The sequence below is a fragment of the Homarus americanus genome, unplaced genomic scaffold (assembly GCF_018991925.1).
Source record: "Homarus americanus isolate GMGI-L3 unplaced genomic scaffold, GMGI_Hamer_2.0 scaffold56241, whole genome shotgun sequence".
Lineage (NCBI taxonomy): Eukaryota > Metazoa > Arthropoda > Malacostraca > Decapoda > Nephropidae > Homarus > Homarus americanus.
In genome coordinates this window covers 5,526,278-5,545,853 of record NW_024740202.1, presented here as the reverse complement: position 1 = coordinate 5,545,853, position 19,576 = coordinate 5,526,278, and positions in this window count along the sequence as shown.

Below are 19,576 nucleotides of genomic sequence, written 5' to 3'. Positions count from 1 at the left end.
GACAGACAGATTTGACGACACAAAGAGTACAGACGAGCTTACAGTCAAACACCACGCAGACGAACAGACAGTTGGGATGGCAATAGACAGGACGGATAGACTTGAGACAGATTAGAAGGCATTATAAACAAGAATAACACCAAATTGACCATAGCTGCGTCAGTGAGGGTAGCAGGTCTTACATCCACCAGCGTAAATAATAAGACGCATTGAAAACTAACAACCTCGAGCGGAAAGAATATCGATGATCGGTCAGTCATGTGAGATGGGCCTAAAACTGACTAACGTAGGTGATGACTATGATGACTTAACACAGGTGATGACTTAAGCGGATGGTGACTAATCTAACCAGAATCAAAGTCACTTCTCTTCATGATATAATTTATCTCGGAATGATCATCAGTGATTCATAATATTTTTTTTTTTTTTTATGATTTTAACCTCCCCTTATGGCAAATATTTCTTTCACTAATTATTCTAACCTTTATTCTATTCCTTCCTATAGTATACTAGATACTTGCAGTACCAGATAACCAAGACCATGATTATAACAACCAGGACCATGATTATAACAACCACGACCATGATTATAACAACCACGACCATGATTATAACAACCACGACTATGATTATAACAACCACGATTATGATTATAACAAACACGACCATGAATATAACAACCACGACCATGATTATAACAACCACGACCATGATTAAAACAACCAGGACCATGATCATAACAACCACGACTATGATTATAAAAACCACGACCATGAATATAACAACCACGACCATGATTATAACAACCACGACCGTCATTAAAACAACTACGACTAAGATTATAACAACTACGACTAAGATTATAACAACCACGACCTTGATTAAAACAACCACGACGATGAATATAACAACCACAACCATGATTATAACACCTACGACTATGATCATAACAACCATGGCTATGATTACAACAACCACGGCCATGATCATAACAACCACGACTGTGATTATAAAAAACACGACCATGATTATAACAACCACGACTATGATTATAACAACCACGACCATGATTAAAACAACCACGACCATGATCATAACAACCACGACTATGATTATAACAATCACGACCATGAATATAACAACCACGACCATGATTATAACAACCACGACTATGATTATAACAACCACGACCGTCATTATAACAACCACGACTAAGATTATAACAACCACGACTAAGATTATAACAACCACAACCATGATTATAACAACCACGACCATGATTAGAACAACAACGAATATGATTATAGCAACCACGACCATGATTATAACAACCACGACCATGACTATAGCAACCACGACCATGATTATAACAACCACAACCATGATTATAACAACCACGACTATGACTATAACAACCACGACCATGATTATAACAAGCACGACTATGATTATAACAAGCACGAACCATAAATATAATAACCACGACCAGGATTATAACAACCACGACTATGATTATAACAACCACGACCATGATTATAATAACCACGACCATGATTATAAATACCACGACCAAGATTATAACAACAACGACCATGATTATAACAACCACGACTATGATTATAACAACCACGACCATGATTATAGCAACCACGACTATGATTATAACAACCACGACCATGATTATAACAACCACGAATGTGATTATAACAACCACGACCATGATTATAAAAACCAGGACCATGATTATAACAACCACGACCACTAATTATGGGAGTGATTTACAGGCCCCCAAGTCTTAGCAAAGAAGCAGCTCAGCCCATATGGCAGGAAATGAGTAGGGCAGCAAAATATAACAACCTATGCATTATGGGGGATTTCAACTTCAGAAATATTGACTGGGACAACATTGTAGGCGACTATGAATCTGAAGACTTCCTAGACGCAGTACAGGACAATTTTTTGAAACAACTAATTACAGAACCTACTAGAGGTGACAATATATTAGACCTAGTATTAACAAATAAAGAAAATATTATCAGAGATATCACAGTAGGGGAAGAACTAGGTAACAGTGATCACAGAGAAATCAGGTTCACCCTAAATTGGGAAACGAAAAACAATGACAATATGGTCAGAGTCCCAAACTTTCGGTTGGCGGATTATCAGGGGTTAAGAAGGTACCTAGGTGAGGTCACCTGGGAACAGTCACGTCAGTTCCCAGTAGGAAGTGGTGAGGTCATAGATGACACAACAATTGATCATGACTATAATATATTCACCAGTATACTACATAAAGCACAAGAACAAAATATACCATACAGAAAAATTAGGTCAAATAAGAATGAGCCAAGGTGGATGACCAGAAAACTTAAACATGACATAGGAATAAAGAAAGGAATATATAAGAAATTAAAGGGAGGGGAGGAGCAGCTCAGAAACAGGTATAATGAACTATCTAGGAATGTTAAGAAAAATGTAAGGAAAGCACAGGGAGACTATGAAATCAAAATAGCAAGAGAATCCAAGGCGAATCCCAAGGGATTTTTCCAGGTATATAGGACAAAGGTCAAGGACAAAGTGGGACTTTTAAAGTCAGGGAGGGGAGAATTGATAAATGGCAGTGAAGACATGAGCAAAGCATTGAACAGCTACTTCTTATCAGTTTTCACAGAAGAAATTTGTGATGAAATTCCGGAGGTGGAACTGATATTTAAGGGAAAGGAAGAAGAGAAATTAAAGAATATCACCATCAGAAAAGAGGATGTTCTTAAGAAGATAAATAAACTAAAGAACACAAAATCCCCAGGGCCGGATGAAATTTTTCCTCGAGTCTTAAAAGAGTGTAGGGAACAGATTAGCGGACCCCTCGTAAACTTATTTACAAAATCATTAGACACTGGAGTTGTGCCAGAGTTGTGGAAACAGGCGAATGTAGTACCCATATTTAAAAAGGGAGACAGATCATCAGCGTCAAATTACCGGCCGATCAGTTTGACGTCAATAGTGCGGAAATTTCTTGAATCAATTATAGCAGATAGCATCCGATCGCATCTAGAGAAAAGCAAATTAATCTACGACTCTCAACATGGGTTTACAAAGGGAAAATCTTGTCTAACAAATCTGCTAACGTTTTTTAGGAAAGTCTTCGAGGTAGTAGATAATGACGAAAATTACGATGTTATTTACTTAGACTTTAGCAAAGCATTTGACAGAGTACCGCATCAGAGGCTTCTGAGAAAAATTAAGGCTCATGGTATCGAGGTGAAATTTTTAAATTGGATAAAATCATGGCTCACCGATAGAACGCAGAGGGTCAGCATAGATGGTGTTAAATCTGAGTGGGGCCGTGTAACCAGTGGGGTTCCCCAGGGGTCAGTACTAGGCCCACTCTTGTTCATAATCTACATAAACGATTTAGATACTGGGATCAGCAGTGACATAAGCAAGTTTGCGGATGACACCAAAATAGGGCGGCAAATTAATTCAGGGCAGGATGCAAATGCATTACAGGAGGATCTAAATAAACTGCAGGGGTGGTCTGAAAAATGGCAAATGAAATTCAACACCAGCAAGTGCAGCGTACTTAATATTGGAAGAACAAATACTTATAATGTATACAGCCTGAACAACATCAACCTAGAGAAGTCGACTTGTGAAAGAGACCTAGGGGTACTTGTAAGCCCGGACCTACGGCCTAGAAAACAGTGCGTTAATGTTCGAAATAAGGCAAACAGAGTATTGGGTTTTATATCTAGAAGTGTAAGTAACAAGAGTGCAGAGGTCTTATTGCAACTATATCTTGCGCTAGTTAGGCCGCACCTCGATTATGCGGTTCAGTTCTGGTGCCCCTATTATAGAATGGATATAAATTCACTAGAGTCGGTGCAGCGAAGAATGACAAAAATGATTCAGGGACTCAGAAACCTTCCATATCAGGATAGGTTAAAGAAACTTAACTTGCATTCCCTAGAAAGACGAAGAGTGCGGGGAGATATGATAGAAGTATTTAAGTGGGTGAAAGGAATCAATAAAGGGGATAAAGTTCTTATAATATCCGAGCAGGAGAGGACTCGGAGCAACGGATTCAAGTTGGATAAGTTTAGGTTTAGGAGGGAGATAGGAAGAAACTGGTTCACAAATAGGGTGGTGGACGAGTGGAACAAGCTTAGCAACTTTGTAGTAAGTGCGGGAACTCTGGAAAGTTTCAAAAGGAGGCTAGATAGATTCATGGATGATAGAGAGTGGTAGTAACTCTCGACAGGAGCTGCCATGCACAGGCCAACCGGCCTATTGCAGACTCCTTATTTTCTTATGTCCTTATGTAACCACGACCATGATTATAACAACCATGACCATGATTATAACACCTACGACTATGATCATAACAACCATTACTATGATTATAACAACCACAGCCATGATCATAACAACCACAACTATGATTATAAAAACCACGACTATGATTATAACAAATACGACGATGAATATAACAACCACGACCATGATTATAATAACCACGACTATGATTATAACAACCATGACCATGATTATAACAACCACGACCATGATTATAACAATTATGACTATGAATCTAACAACCACGACTATGATTATAACATAAGAACATAAGAAAGTGGGATACTGCAGGAGGCCGACTGGCCCATACAGGGCAGACCCCTTTCACACCCATCCCAGCACTTCTATGTGCCAATCCAACTTCGTCTTGAAGCTCCCTAGCATCCCCGATCCTACTATAGCACTCGGTAGCCTATTCCACATATCCACAACTCTATTACCAAACCAGTGCTTGCCTATATCCTTTCTGAATCGGAATTTATCTAATTTAAAGCCATTTGTTCTAGTTATTTCGTTATTACTGAGCTTCAGAACATCTTCCATTTTACCCTTGTTAATCCCACTTACCCACTTGAACACCTCTATCATATCTCCCCTAACTCTACGCCTCTCTAATGAATGCAAGCCTAAGCTTTTCAGTCTTTCTTCATATGGAAGGTTTCTAATATTATGGATCATTTTTGTCATTCTTCTTTGTACTCTCTCCAAAGAATCTATGTCCATTCTATAATAAGGACACCAGAATTGAACCGCATAATCCATGTGTGGCCTCACTAATGCTAGGTAAAGTTTCAAGATAACGTCAGCAGTTCTGTTACTCACACTCCTAGATATGAACCCAAGAATCCTGTTTGCCTTGTTGCGAACGCTAATACATTGTTTTCTAGGTTTCAAGTCGTTGCTAACAAATACACCTAGATCTTTTTCACAATCTGAGTTTTCTATTTCCGTGTTACCTAGTTTATACTTAACGTTTGTATTCGTCTTCCCTATCTGTAGTACCTTGCATTTATCAGTATTAAAATTCATTTGCCAGTCTACTGACCACTCATGTAAGGTATCTAGATCTCTTTGAAGGTGTTCAAAGTCACTGTCTGAATTTATCACTCTCCCCATTTTGGTATCATCTGCAAATTTACTAATCCTACTAGTTATACCTAAATCAAGATCATTAATGAATATAACAAACAACAGAGGGCATAATACAGATCCCTGGGGAACTCCGCTTTTGACCGCACCCCAGTCTGACTTAAATCCATTTATGCTGACTCTTTGTTTCCTACCAGTTAACCATGACCTAATCCATTTTAATAATGAACCACCTATTCCATGTGCTTCTACCTTCCTTATCAATCTCTCGTGAGGGACTCTATCGAATGCTTTACTGAAATCTAAATAAATTATATCATATGACTTATCATTATCTACCGCTTCATATACTTCTGAGAAAAAGCTAAGGAAATTTGTGAGACAAGAACGTCCCTGCGTGAACCCGTGCTGAGAAGAATGAATTAAGTTGAGTGTTTCAAGGTGGCTTCTGATTTTCGTAGCAATAATTGACTCGAGCAACTTGCCTATGATTGACGTGAGACTAATGGGACGGTAATTTGATGCAATTGATTTATCACCTTTTTTGAAAATCGGAACTACATTTGCAAATTTCCAAGCTTCTGGCACTAGGCCCGATTCTAATGATTTATTAGATAAAACTGCTAATGGATTACTCAACTCATCTCTACATTCTTTTACTATTCTGGCATATACCTCGTCTGGACCAGGCGATTTATGAGGCTTCAGTTTGTTAATTTCTTTAAGCACATCGTTACTAGTAATATTGATATTCATCAACATATTTTCTATACTGTCGTTATATACCTTATGAACTTCTGGAAACTGTGCTAGGTTTTTATTTGTGAATACGGAGCGAAAATGACTATTTAACGTACTACACATTTCTAACTCATCATCAGTCATTTCTCCTGTCGTAGTTTTAAGGGGACCTATTGTATCTCTAACCTTTGATTTATGCAGTTGATAAAAAGCTTTGGGGTTATTTTTCGATTCGTTTGCTACCTTGATTTCATAATTTCTCTTTGCTTTCCTAATTTCTGTTTTTACCTGTCTTGTTAGGTTCTGATAGTAACCAAGTAAGTGATTGTCGCCTTTCTTAACTTTTCTATATACTCCTTTTTTTTTCCCAAGAAGATCTAAGAGTCTATTATTCATCCATTTTGGTTGGTTCCGTATCGATCTGAATTTTCTTTTAGGGATGTGTTTATTTTGAGCATTATGGATTGTCGCAATAAATTGTTCATAAGTAGCTGCTAAATTAAATTCTGGGTTCTCCCGTCCTAAGTTGACAGTTTCCAGAGGTGTGGGGGGGATTAATCTTTTGACCATAGGGTCATCCCTTAGGTCTCTCCTTAAGCTACCGTAATTAGCGTTCCTAAAATCCTGGATCAAGGCCGAATTTTCCTTCTTCCTGCCATTCCATATTATGTTAAAATATATGGCTTTATGATCACTGTTTCCTAGTTCGTCTCCAATCCCAACATCTTTTACTAGATTTTCATTATTACTGAGAACTAAATCGAGGATATTATCTCCTCCATGATTATAACAACCACGACCATGATTAGAACAACCACGACCATGATCATAATGTAATGATTGATTGTCAGACCAAAGCTTACAGCCCAGAATTATGTCACATATAACAGCAAGTACACTACAGACCTCGTGGTACCACCACATTCCGGGTTGACACACCTCAGGTTGACCCTAGGGACTTGACCTCGCCCGCTCATGATGTGAGTTAGCAGGGTGACCTACAACCGCACCTAACCAAGACACCTGGGCAGGACCACACCTGCACACAGCTATCCAGATCTAACCACTTTAGTGATAATTGGTTAGAGGTCAGAAGCCGGCTGGGCTGACCCCATATAAAGGCCCTACAGTCCGGTCCACGGGCATTATCATTCTGATTCTGGTTGCCATTCGAACAATAGAACATTACCCTGGAGATTGTCAGAGTAACGCTTGTCCTCTCCCCAGGTCGGGAGGGGGACTTCCCGACCCGACCCCAGCTTAGCAGAAGCCTCCCATAGGAGGCAGCCCAGCCAAGCATCCACTGGGCCTACATCAGGGTACACGTGAGTCTTGTCAGAACGATTCCTGGGGTGAGTTACCTACTGTGGGAAGTGCATTCATTCAGGTGTGTCCGAGAGTCAGTGTCGAGTAACGTAAAACATAATGTGTTAGTACCCCGATATAATATTGATATTAATGTGTCCATGTCATTGAGTGAATTAATAAATAGTTGTATGGAAGAGGTGTTTAACAAGTTGTCCCTTTAAGAAGTGATATATGTGTATTGACATACGAGATAAGATAAGCGTATTGACGCTGAGTAAATAACATCCCGGCCACGCTACCAAGTTTCCTATCTTTACATTCTTACTCTCTATACTTCCTCCTGCTTATATGTAATCTTCCTCTTCTCATTGTGTTCTGTCCCATTATATTGGTGGCAGCAAACTATGACGCTAACCCACGCCCTCCTCGTCCCTTGTTATTGGTAACAGTGTACTTAAAGTAAACCCGTGCCCTCCCCCGTTAGCCATAACACCTGGCTCGTTAGTTCAAAAGTGTGTGATAAGGAGTTCCTGCATAGTAGCGTGAAAAGTGTCCTAGTGTGTCACCGTTACAGTTCAAGTAAATGTCTCTCGTTGTGGTATGCACGGTTTGTTACTAGCAATTTGTTCAGTGGCTTGACATAATTTCTCAGTGCCCCCCCTCCCCCGCGATTTGTGACATTCTCAGTAGCCCAAGAGCAGTTTGATTGTTGGTCAGTGTTAAATGTAGCAATTGTGTTTCAGTGATGAAAGCGGTGTCTGTACTAACTGTTATAACTTAACATGTCTTTTAACCTACATCCTCCTCCCTGTCCTAATCCTCACCTCACCCTCCTTACCCTTCCTCCCATCCCTGCCCCGCCCCGCCGTTCCGTGCCCCGCCCCGCCCCGCAAAGCGCCGGCCACGCCCGATCAACCACGCCTCGGCTCCTCCCCACCTCACCTGCAACGCACAGGCCTGGCTTGGCCTGGCCAGCCTCGCCTCACCCTGCTCGTGTGACTTCACGTCCTTCTGACCCGCCCCGCCTCGCTTGACCACACTAATTCCCGGTCTTTTGTCCCGTAAGCTTTGTGTTGATGATGATGGTTAATATTAAGTAATATTGCGTTGAATGCAGAGCTTCACTCAGTGTATTTTTATGCTATTATGATTTGTGATGTACTCTTTGACGCATAGTGATAAATGATATTCAGTGTAGTGCACAGAGCTTCACTCCCCGACCCAGCCTGATGAGAACATTGTCGTGACGGGAATAATAGCACTTATGCAATTATTTTGTCCTGATTTGTGCTTTTTTGTTTGTTTCAGTTTGCTGATTCATGATATTGCATATCTACACCTGCATGATTTGTAATTACTCTGAAATTAACAAAACATGGAACGTCGCAAGTGTGTGAACGGTGCTGACAGTTTTTGCTACATATGTGGTGCCTTCACTCCTGGTAGCCTCAAGAAACCAATCACAAAAGCTGTTCGACTGAACTACAAAAGTTACTTCAAATGTCATTTGGGTGACCAAGACAAGAAATGGGCACCTCATGTAGCCTGTAAGTCTTGTGTTAACCACCTGAGCGAGTGGATGTGTGGTAAACGAAGTTCAGGAATGCCGTTTGCTGTACCAATGATATGGCGTGAGCCTAAAGACCACAGTAGTGACTGCTACTTCTGTCTCACAAATATTAAGGGAATAAAAATCAAGGCACGAGGCAAGGTACAGTACCCCAATATTGCTTCTGCAATCTGACCAGTACCGCACAGTGCTGAACTTCCAGTCCCAAATCCACCGACTGAACAAGAATTGAGTGATTCCGATTCTACCTCTACCTCAATGGAAAACGACTACCAGGATGACTCTGAAAATACCAGGCCTAAACTATTTACTCAAGAAGTGCTTCATGATCTCATCAGGGACCTAAAGTTGTCAAAAGAAAAGGCTGAAGTTTTGGGATCCAGACTAAAGCAGCGTAACCTGCTAGAAGATGGAGTGCATATCACTACAGCGCGTTACCGACATAGACAGCTGTCTGATTTTTTCAAGATGGCAAACAACCTTTGTTATTGCGAGGACGCAGTATCTCTCATGCAACAACTCTGCAAGTCTGAAACATACAAGACAGAGGATTGGAGGCTGTTTATAGACTCAGGAAAAGACTCTCTGAAAGCTGTTCTTTTACACAATGGCAATCGGCTTCCATCTGTCCCAATAGCACACGCAACAAAAATGACTGAGAGCTATGAAACAATGAAAATTCTGTTGGCCGCTATAGAGTATGAGAAACACCAGTGGAAGATATGTGGCGATCTCAAAGTCATCAGTTTACTACTGGGCCTTCAGAGTGGCTACACAAAGCACATGTGCTTTTTGTGCTTGTGGAACAGCAGAGCTGATGCAGAGCACTATGTGAGAAAGGATTGGCCGACAAGACCAAGAGATGCGCCTGGAAGGTTTAACTGTGCTCACAATCCGCTTGTAGATCCAGAAAAGATATTTTTGCCTCCACCGCATCTAAAGCTCGGTTTGGCAAAAAATTTCATCAAAGCTATGGATCAATTCCGTGCTGGGACTCTATACTTATCTCAGAAACTAGGTGGTGTGGTTTCCGAAGCCAAGTTGAAAGCAGGTGTCTTGAATGGACCACAAATTCGTATACTAGTTAATGATAGCGAATTCACCAAAACATTGAACCCACTGGAGAAAAAAGCATGGGAATCATTTGTCAATGTGTCAAAGAATTTTCTTGGAAACTATCGTGCTGACAACTACAAAGAAATCGTAACAACCATGCTTCAGAATTATCATGCATTGGGAGCAAGGATGTCCTTGAAATTGCAGTTTTACCACTCTCATATTGAATTTTTCCCAGGTAACCTTGGAGACGTTAGTGATGAATACGGCGAAAGATTTCATCAAGATATCGCCATAATGGAGAGCAGATATCAGGGACAATTGAGTCCTAACATGATGGGCGACTATTGCTGGACACTGCAACGAGAAGAGAGCAAGCTGTACAAGAGAAAGAGTAAAGTTCAGAAGCACTTTTAGAACTTCATATTTTGTCATTATAAAGGATTTGAACTTATGTTTTTTGGTACAATTTTTTATGAGCTTATCTGTGATAGGTTTAAAATTGTATCTTGCATGACGCGATAATGTTACTATATTTACTATTTTTTTTATTCTTTAAGAAAGTAGGTCTGATGGAAGAATGAAACACCCAATTAATATTCATTAATATGAAATTAGTCATGAAAGCACAGTCACATGAGATAATCTCATCTTTTGCATGACACGTGATGGAATATTAAATATTTGTACCTATTGATTTTTTTATAAAACCTGGTCTGATAGAACAAAACAAATATCAGATTCGAATTCAGCAATATGAAATTAGTTGTGTGAGCATGATCTCATATGTGAACCATTTTGGCTGTTGACCAGTGATAGTTGCCAAACATTGACGTAACGTATAAAGTAAACATTCTTTTTTGCGAATGCACTTCCAACTAATCCATCATCCCTTTAGGATTGTTTCTCTGTCAAATGTCACGCACAGTACCACCCATGGCCAGCCGGACGTCAACCACAGTACATACGAGCAGAAGAGAAGTAGAGTGATGAAGGCAGCGTGATGAATGCAGAATGATCAAGGCAGCATGATAAATGCAGCACCCTCCACCTACCTCACACCAAGTCACTTCTTTCAAGTCCTCCTTTGGTCTAGGATTAAGAAGATTTTATATTTTTCTACTTTAGGAGGTTAAGGAGTGTGAAATGCAGCGCCACACAACGAACCCTGGTGAGCCCAGCCAGGGAGGGATTCACCACTGTGGAAGGTGTAAGACAGGACGGTCTTTGGTCTCGCCGACACTCACGTACGGAGGGCGAGCCCTGGTCCGCTGAACCTGCCTTACGAGTCATCTAGGGAGACGACAGCCTTAGCAGTGGACCGGCCTTCATCCCGGCAGGAGGGGGCCGACGGCAGATGAACAGAAAATCGTCTGGAATATGTTGAAAATAATGATGTACTGAGAAAAAAGGAAGATGGAACAGAAAATTAATCTAGAAGATATTGAAAATGAGGCTCTAAACGTAGAGGAAGAACGCAGATGGGACGGAAAACTCGTCTGTAATAGTATAAAAACCAGGAGGAAGTGAGAAGAAGTCAGAAGGTGTGGAGAAACGACCTACAAGGTGCGGTATTGAAGAAAGATAAACGTGCTATGTGAAGTAACAAGGCAGAAGACGTGTATTGAAGAAAGAAGACAGAAGAAGTGCTGCGCTAACATAAGAAGAAAGACGACGATGAAGAGGTGACCAACCCAGTACAGCTGCTGTACTGCAGGCATCCCCTATTTTTCAGATACCAGCTGCATGGAAGACTTGAGCTATGCCGGACCCAACTAATGTACTGATGTTGTTGATGTTTTCGATGTGTAATACCCTAATATGTGAAGTAGGAACATATTTTGTGTATTTTGAAGAATTTTCTCTGATTTTTGTTGATGTTTACTACAAAGAATGTCTTTTTTTAGTCTCACTTTTTTCTATGAGTTCATTTGATTAATGTTTTGGACTATGAAACACGATGTTGTAGCCATATTACTGACTGAGATGAATTATTATTTTGACATGGGCTGATAAGGAGATGTAACACCTGTTGTTGTTTTGATTTGCAAGTTGTCTCGGATACAAATCTAGATATGAAGGATTTTTTCATTCTATGTTCACTTGCTATGTTTCCTTTTTCTCCTGGCATAGAAGCTTTGATCTTGGCGGGAGGTATAGTGAGCTTTGTCAGATCAAACTAGCGCCAGTAGAAAAACATACACCTATGAGATTGTTGTTTGCAAATGTGAGACTATGTTATCGCCCCAGGGATTATCTTTGATACCACACGTGATGTTGCTGTCTATATGTGACATCAGTCTCTGTGGTGAAGCTTTAGTCTTGGCGGGAGGTGTAATGATTGATTGTCAGATCAAAGCTTACAGCCCAGAATTATTTCACACATAACAGCAAGTACACTACAGACCTCGTGGTACCACCACATTCCGGGTTGACACACCTCAGGTCGACCCTAGGGACTTGACCTCGCCCGCTAATGACGTGAGTTAGTAGGGTGACCTACAACCGCACCTAACCAAGACACCTGGGCAGGACCACACCTGCACACAGCTATCCAGATCTAACCAGTTTAGTGATAATTGGTTAGAGGTCAAAAGCCGGCTGGGCCGACCCCATATAAAGGCCCTACAGTCCCGTCCACGGGCATTATCATTCTGATCCTGGTTGCCATTCGAACATTCGAACATTACCCTGGAGATTGTCAGAGTCACGCTTGTCCTCTCCCCAGGTCGGGAGGGGGACTTCCCGACCAGACCCCAGTTAAGCAGAAGCCTCCCATAGGAGGCAGCCCAGCCAAGCATCCACTGGGCCTACGTCAGGGTACACGTGAGTCTTGTCAGAACGATTCCTGGGGTGAGTTACCTACTGTGGGAAGTGCATTCATTCGGGTGTGTCCGAGAGTCAGTGTCGAGTAACGTAAAACATAATGTGTTAGTACCCCGATATAATAGTGATATTAATGTGTCCATGTCAGAGGTGTTTAACAAGTTGTCCCTTTAAGAAGTGATATATGTGTATTGACATACGAGATAAGATAAGCGTATTGACGCTGAGTAAATATGTAATCTTCCTCTTCTCTCATTGTGTTCTGTCTCATTATAATAACAACCACGACCATGAATATAACAACCACGACCATGAATATAACAACCACGACCATGATTATAACAACCACGAGAATGATTATAACAACCACGACTATGATTATAACAACCACGACCATGAATATAACAACCACGACCATGATTATAACAACCACGACTATGATTATAACAACCACGACCATGATTATAACAACCACGACCATGATTATAACAGATTATAACAACCACGACTAAGATTATAACAACCACGACCATAAATATAACAACCGACGACAACATGATGATTATAACTCTTACGACAACCATGATTATAACAACCACGACCGACTATGATTATAACAACCACGCAACCACGACCATGATTATAACAACCACGACTATGATTATAACAACCACGACCATGATTATAACCACGACCATGAATATAACAACCACGAGAATGATTATAACAACCGACTATGATTAACCACGGCTGAATATAACAACCACGACCATGATTATAACAACCACGACCATGATTATAGCAACCCAACTATGATTATAACACCACGACTATGATTATACAACCACGACCATGATTATAACAACCACGACCATGATTATAACAACCACTACCATGATTATGCAATCGACGACTGATTATAACAACCACGACCATGATTATAACAACATGACCATGATTATAACAACCACGACCACGATTATAACAACCACAACATTATAACAACCGACCATGATTATAACAACCGAATGATTAACAACGGGTGATTATAACAACCACGACCATGATTATAACAACCGACCATGATTATAACCACGACCATGATTATAACAACCACGACTATGACTATAACAATCACGACCATGATTATAACAACCACGACTATGATTATAACAAGCACGACCATGAATATAACAACCACGACTATGATTATAACAACCACGACCATGATTATAACAACCACGACCATGATTATAACAACCACGACCATGGTTATAACTACCATGACCATGATTATAACAACCACGACTATGATTATAACAACCACGACCATTATTATAACAACCATGACCATTATTATAACAACCACATCCATGATTATAGCAACTACGAATATGATTATAACAACCACGACCATGATTATAACACTCACGACCATGATTATAACAACCACGACTATGATTATAACAACCACGACTATGATCATAACCACGACTATGATTATAACAACCACGACCAAGATTTAACAACCACAACCATCTGGAAAACGATGTCACTGTATGCTGTCAGCCAGACGGCGTTTGCTCACTAGCCAAGCACTAGTGTTCCAACTTTCACGCCTCTGTAAACTGTACCACCGGACTCGGCACCGGGCACGAAGGGCACACGATCACTTGTCAATTCCTATAAAAAAAATCATCTTTCGAAGGTCAATTTGGCAGCCACCTTGAAAAATGGCCGCCATCTTGGATTTCCAAATGGCGAATCAGGCAGATTTGACACGTAGCCCCTAGGGTAGGATCATGCCAAATTTCATGCTTGTATCGCCATTTGCACGATTTTTCCATTAATCCCCTCTACTACTAGTCCATTTCTCCCTATGGTTCCCTGCCAAATGTCAGCATCTCTGTCAACCCTGGGATTGAAGTCACCAAGGAGCACAACCTCATCTTCTCTGGTGATAGAGATTAGCACTCTGTTGAAGTCGGTGTAAAAGGCTTCGTTGATGTCAGCCTCTGGATCCAGTGTTGAGGTGTATGCACTGATGAAAAAGGCATGACGTGAGTGATTCAGTGGGACTCAGAGCGTCATGGGGCGATCGTTGATCCCAATAGGCATTTCAGTTAGCCTGTGTAGGATGCATTGTCAGATGGCAAAACCAACTCCATAAATGCAGTTTCTCTCTGCAGCAGGCTTGCCTATCCAGAAGAAGGTATAGCCAAACCCCTATTCTGTGAGTTGACCCTCGTCTGAGAGCCGGGACTCACTGATGGCTGTTATGTCGATGTTATACCTAGCCAGCTCTTTTGCCACAAGGGCAGTTCTTCTTTGAGGGTGCTCGTTTGTGCCTGTATCCAGAAGTGTCCTGACATTCCATGCAGCGAAAATAAGTGATAGTGTAATTTGTTTTGGTTTGGATTTGTGATTTTTATTGTGTTTTCGACTGCATAAGGATGACCTTACTGGGTGCGGTTATCCAGTCAAATTGTTTTTTCTAGGCAGACTATGTTTAGGGCACACTTTCTAGTCCCCTCCCAAAGTGGGGTGAGCAGAGAGGCTCCTCGAAAGGCTGCTCAGTCGCACAGGCAGGACCGAATTGCACTGCTGCCTGGATCTCAATGCATAAATGACCATCTTATCTTTGCCGCCCATGTGCAGATTTGTGACTAGAGACTCCCGGCAGTCATATCTGCCTGTCCCCGTCGCTACTCCTCCGCTGCTATAGGACTTTTGGGGGGTATAGGGGTTTTGATGGTGATGTGAGGTATGATGAACTGGATGATGGCTGTGAGTGAGTTGATTTATGTGATGAGGCAGAACCGTAGGCTGCAACCACACATCTTGGCTCTAATCCAGTGGTGCAAGTGTTGCAACGACTGGGGAGAGGGAGAGTTGCAATGGACTGCCGATAGCCCAGTTTCTTGGGTTTCGCCTTAGAATCTTGTCCATTAGGCATTGCCTTCGTCTGCCAGTGTAGTCATTGGGTTGCCATAGTGGTCACCTCTTCTGCCTATACCTTCTACCTACAAACAAACACACACACACACACACACACACACACACACACACACACACACACACACACACACACACATACATAGAAGGGCCATTTGTGTAGGCGAGCTGATTCAGGAATTTTTGGACGTGTTAGTTGAGACCGTGGTGCCTTGGAGAACAGGCGCTTCCAGAAGTATATTTCACTACTTCTACTAGATTTCACCAATAATGACCCCAGGAACACAAGACATAATCAATTGCTAATGAGCACTAGTGCTAATTAAGATATTGAGATCCGTTTCACTTTTTTATGGGTTTGGGGGAGTCAAACAAACACCTTGTATAAAAATAAACTTCAGTATTAAATCACTGTATAATTATAATAAAGCCACCAATAATACTGCATGTAAAAATCAGAACACAACTATTCAATTACTAATTGTTAGGCTAGTTAGCTGGAGCCGATTAAAATGATGTCTGTCTCGTTAGATACGGTTAGACTGTCACAGCCAGGATGCCTACTCTGCTCATGTGAGGTCCAAGATGGCTGTCCAAAGCATCTATTCATCACTAAAAAGGATATGATAGCGCAATACATCACAATACATCATATAAAACATTCTGGAATTTTATGACAAATACCTCGATATAAAGAACTTAGTTTCATATGTGACTGTATGGTCCCTTCTGATTATAAGAATACTTAATAATATTTGACAAATTTAGTTATGGTAATTTACCATATTCAACCTTGTTCTCAAGGGTCCTTAAGGTATTCAAATGTTTATACAGTATAAATACGTTACAAGTGCTAAGGGAGAGCAACCACTGCAGAATTGTTAAGACTCTGAGAAGTAGAAGAATAAAAAAAATTTCTGACAGACAAAATTTACTATGAGTAAGATGATCGTGTTAATAACAGCAAAAATTACCAAGGACGAAGTCACTGAGGGATGGGAATTATGGTTCACAAAGTTTAAGGGGACCACATGTTAACCTTCTGCCCAATATATTCCTCCAGAAAGCGTGTATTTTGAGCGTTCATTACTGTCTTTATCTTGTGGGGAATCACTGGTTTGGATCCTATGGGTTTACTGAGCACTTGAGTAGCATTGTATAACGTTGCCCTTCATGTGGCCCGAAGAGGTGACGTGAGAGAAACCACTCTCTGCCTATCTTGTAGCGTCCGCTTCCCACTGTGGGGCATCGCGGAGGGTTGGATGGAATGGCGACAACAACGGGTGATTTCTGCGGGAAAAATAATAAAACGGTATCTTTTATCTCTTCTAGTAACACAATGATCATATCAATCTTTGTATACATGCAATAATCAAATGTTGAATTTGGGGTGAACTAAGTCTGTGTCACAAGTAAGTATGTAGTTGATAATACAGTGTAACAATTGCTTCTTATGCCAGTATGCCACAGTACTGGGGAGAACATAATATCTCTTCCTTTACCAACTGTGTATCTGTTGAGATGACTGTTAGTGTGATATAATAGTTACTTGTGAAACTGTCATATATGTAACAACCTTCCTGGGTTGTCACCTCTTGTAACAATCACTTGAGAAGCACGTTACCTTATATTTTAAACATACTAAAATATAGATCAAAGTTAATTGGATCTTCTGTAGTGAAATCCAATGTGTTCCTTTGTTTAATAATTTTAGAAAGAGTTCTATGTACACTTTCAAATGTATATCACCGTAACTTAATCACTGTAGCTATAAGTGTTAAAATGAGGACGGATGCTATATTAAAGAGCTCTTCTAAATACATTCGGTTGATGTGAGGTGTTGAGTGACAATCCGGTAGGACCCGTCGAGGGATAACGGTAATATATGTCCTCCCTCGAGGGAAGACGGAACCATCCACGATGGCTCTCAATAACGTCTTCCTCTCGTCAAGGATATCAAACGACTGCCGCAAGAGGTGGCCTAAAAGCCGGCCACTTAATGCCTTAGCTCAGCACTAAGTGACGCTACTTCCCCTGGGCACACCTTATCACGTGCTCTGAACATGCTACCTCATAGCTAGTGGAAAGTTACAGAGGGTGCTAGAGTATATAAATCAAATGTAATAAGCCCATTTATATAAATACTTCTGCCTATAAGACAGGGGCTATTACATGGCTCGGTCACACCATCCAAGCTCCACTAGGAATAAGCTAAACCCTATACATAAACCAAACCATGTTACATGCATATGTGTGTAAACACTAAATTAGGGAAGCTGACACCTGCGGTTGAACAGCTACTCAAGCCCTAGTCTGCAATGCCTTATGGAGAGTATATTATGTACAATGGCAAAAAAGGAGGATTCTGACTTCAAAGACAAAAATATTACTGTTTAACCGTCACATTTGCAGTTTAAAAAGATGTATCTATGACATCATTAAAATTAATATAAAACTATCATATTTGTAGTTTGAAAAGATGTGTCTATGACATCATTAAAATTAATATAAAACTATCATATTTGTAGTTTGAAAAGATGTGTCTATGACATCATTAAATTTAATATATAGCAATCATATTTGTAGTTTGAAAAGATGTGTCTATGACATCATTAAAATTGATATAAAACTATCATATTTGTAGTTTGAGAAGATGTGTCTATGACATCATTAAAATTAATATAAAACTATCATATTTGTAGTTTGAGAAGATGTGTCTATGACATCATTAAAATTAATATAAAACTATCATATTTGTAGTTTGAGAAGATGTGTCTATGACATCATTAAAATTAATAACATTATTAACATAATTATAAAGCTATCCTATTTGTAGTTTTCAAAATTATTAACATTATTATCCTTCCTGGGAACAAAAATGTCTCCATTTTTTGTCTGAGGTTTGAAAAATTATTTAGATACAAACCAAAAAAATAACCTTGTCCATCCATTTACAGTCAATTCATATAAATTATGTTTAAAATAATTAAAGTATCAATAGCTGAACAGGTGAAAAATAAATATTGGAAATTATATTATGTCAGTATATATTAAAATAAGTTACGTAGAATGTGTATATAGACCGGAATGTTGTTTTCAGTTACTAATTTTTTGATCGTTGTAACAGATGTAACAGTAAATGCAACAGTAGTATAAAGGTTTCTTTGTAGATCCGCTGCCACGTATATAACAATTCTTCTTCTTTGTAGTAGTAAATGTAACACATATAACAATATCTTGGAAAGTTATTTCATATTTACGTTCATATATGGGTCCGTAAATCCGCTGTCACCTACTGTATGTAACAGTTCTTTTGTTGTTGATTCTACGATTAGTTAATGAACTGTAATTTATGTAGTTCCACTGTGTATTACCTTAGGTTAACCACTGTAAATTATCTCAATGTAGCTATTGAGATATTAACATGAGATTTAAAATGAGATGGACGGGGGCTATGTTAAATAGCTCTGCTAAGTACGTCCTGTCGATATGATAGTTGGGTGAGAATAAGTAGGGACCCAAAGAGGGAGAACAATAAAATACGTCCCTCCCTTGAGGGAAAACGGAATCATCCACGATGGCTCTCAATAGCGTCTTCCACTAGTGAGTGATTACGAATTGTTGCCACAAGAGGTGGCCAGAAAGACGGCTACTTAATGCCTTAGCTCAGCACTA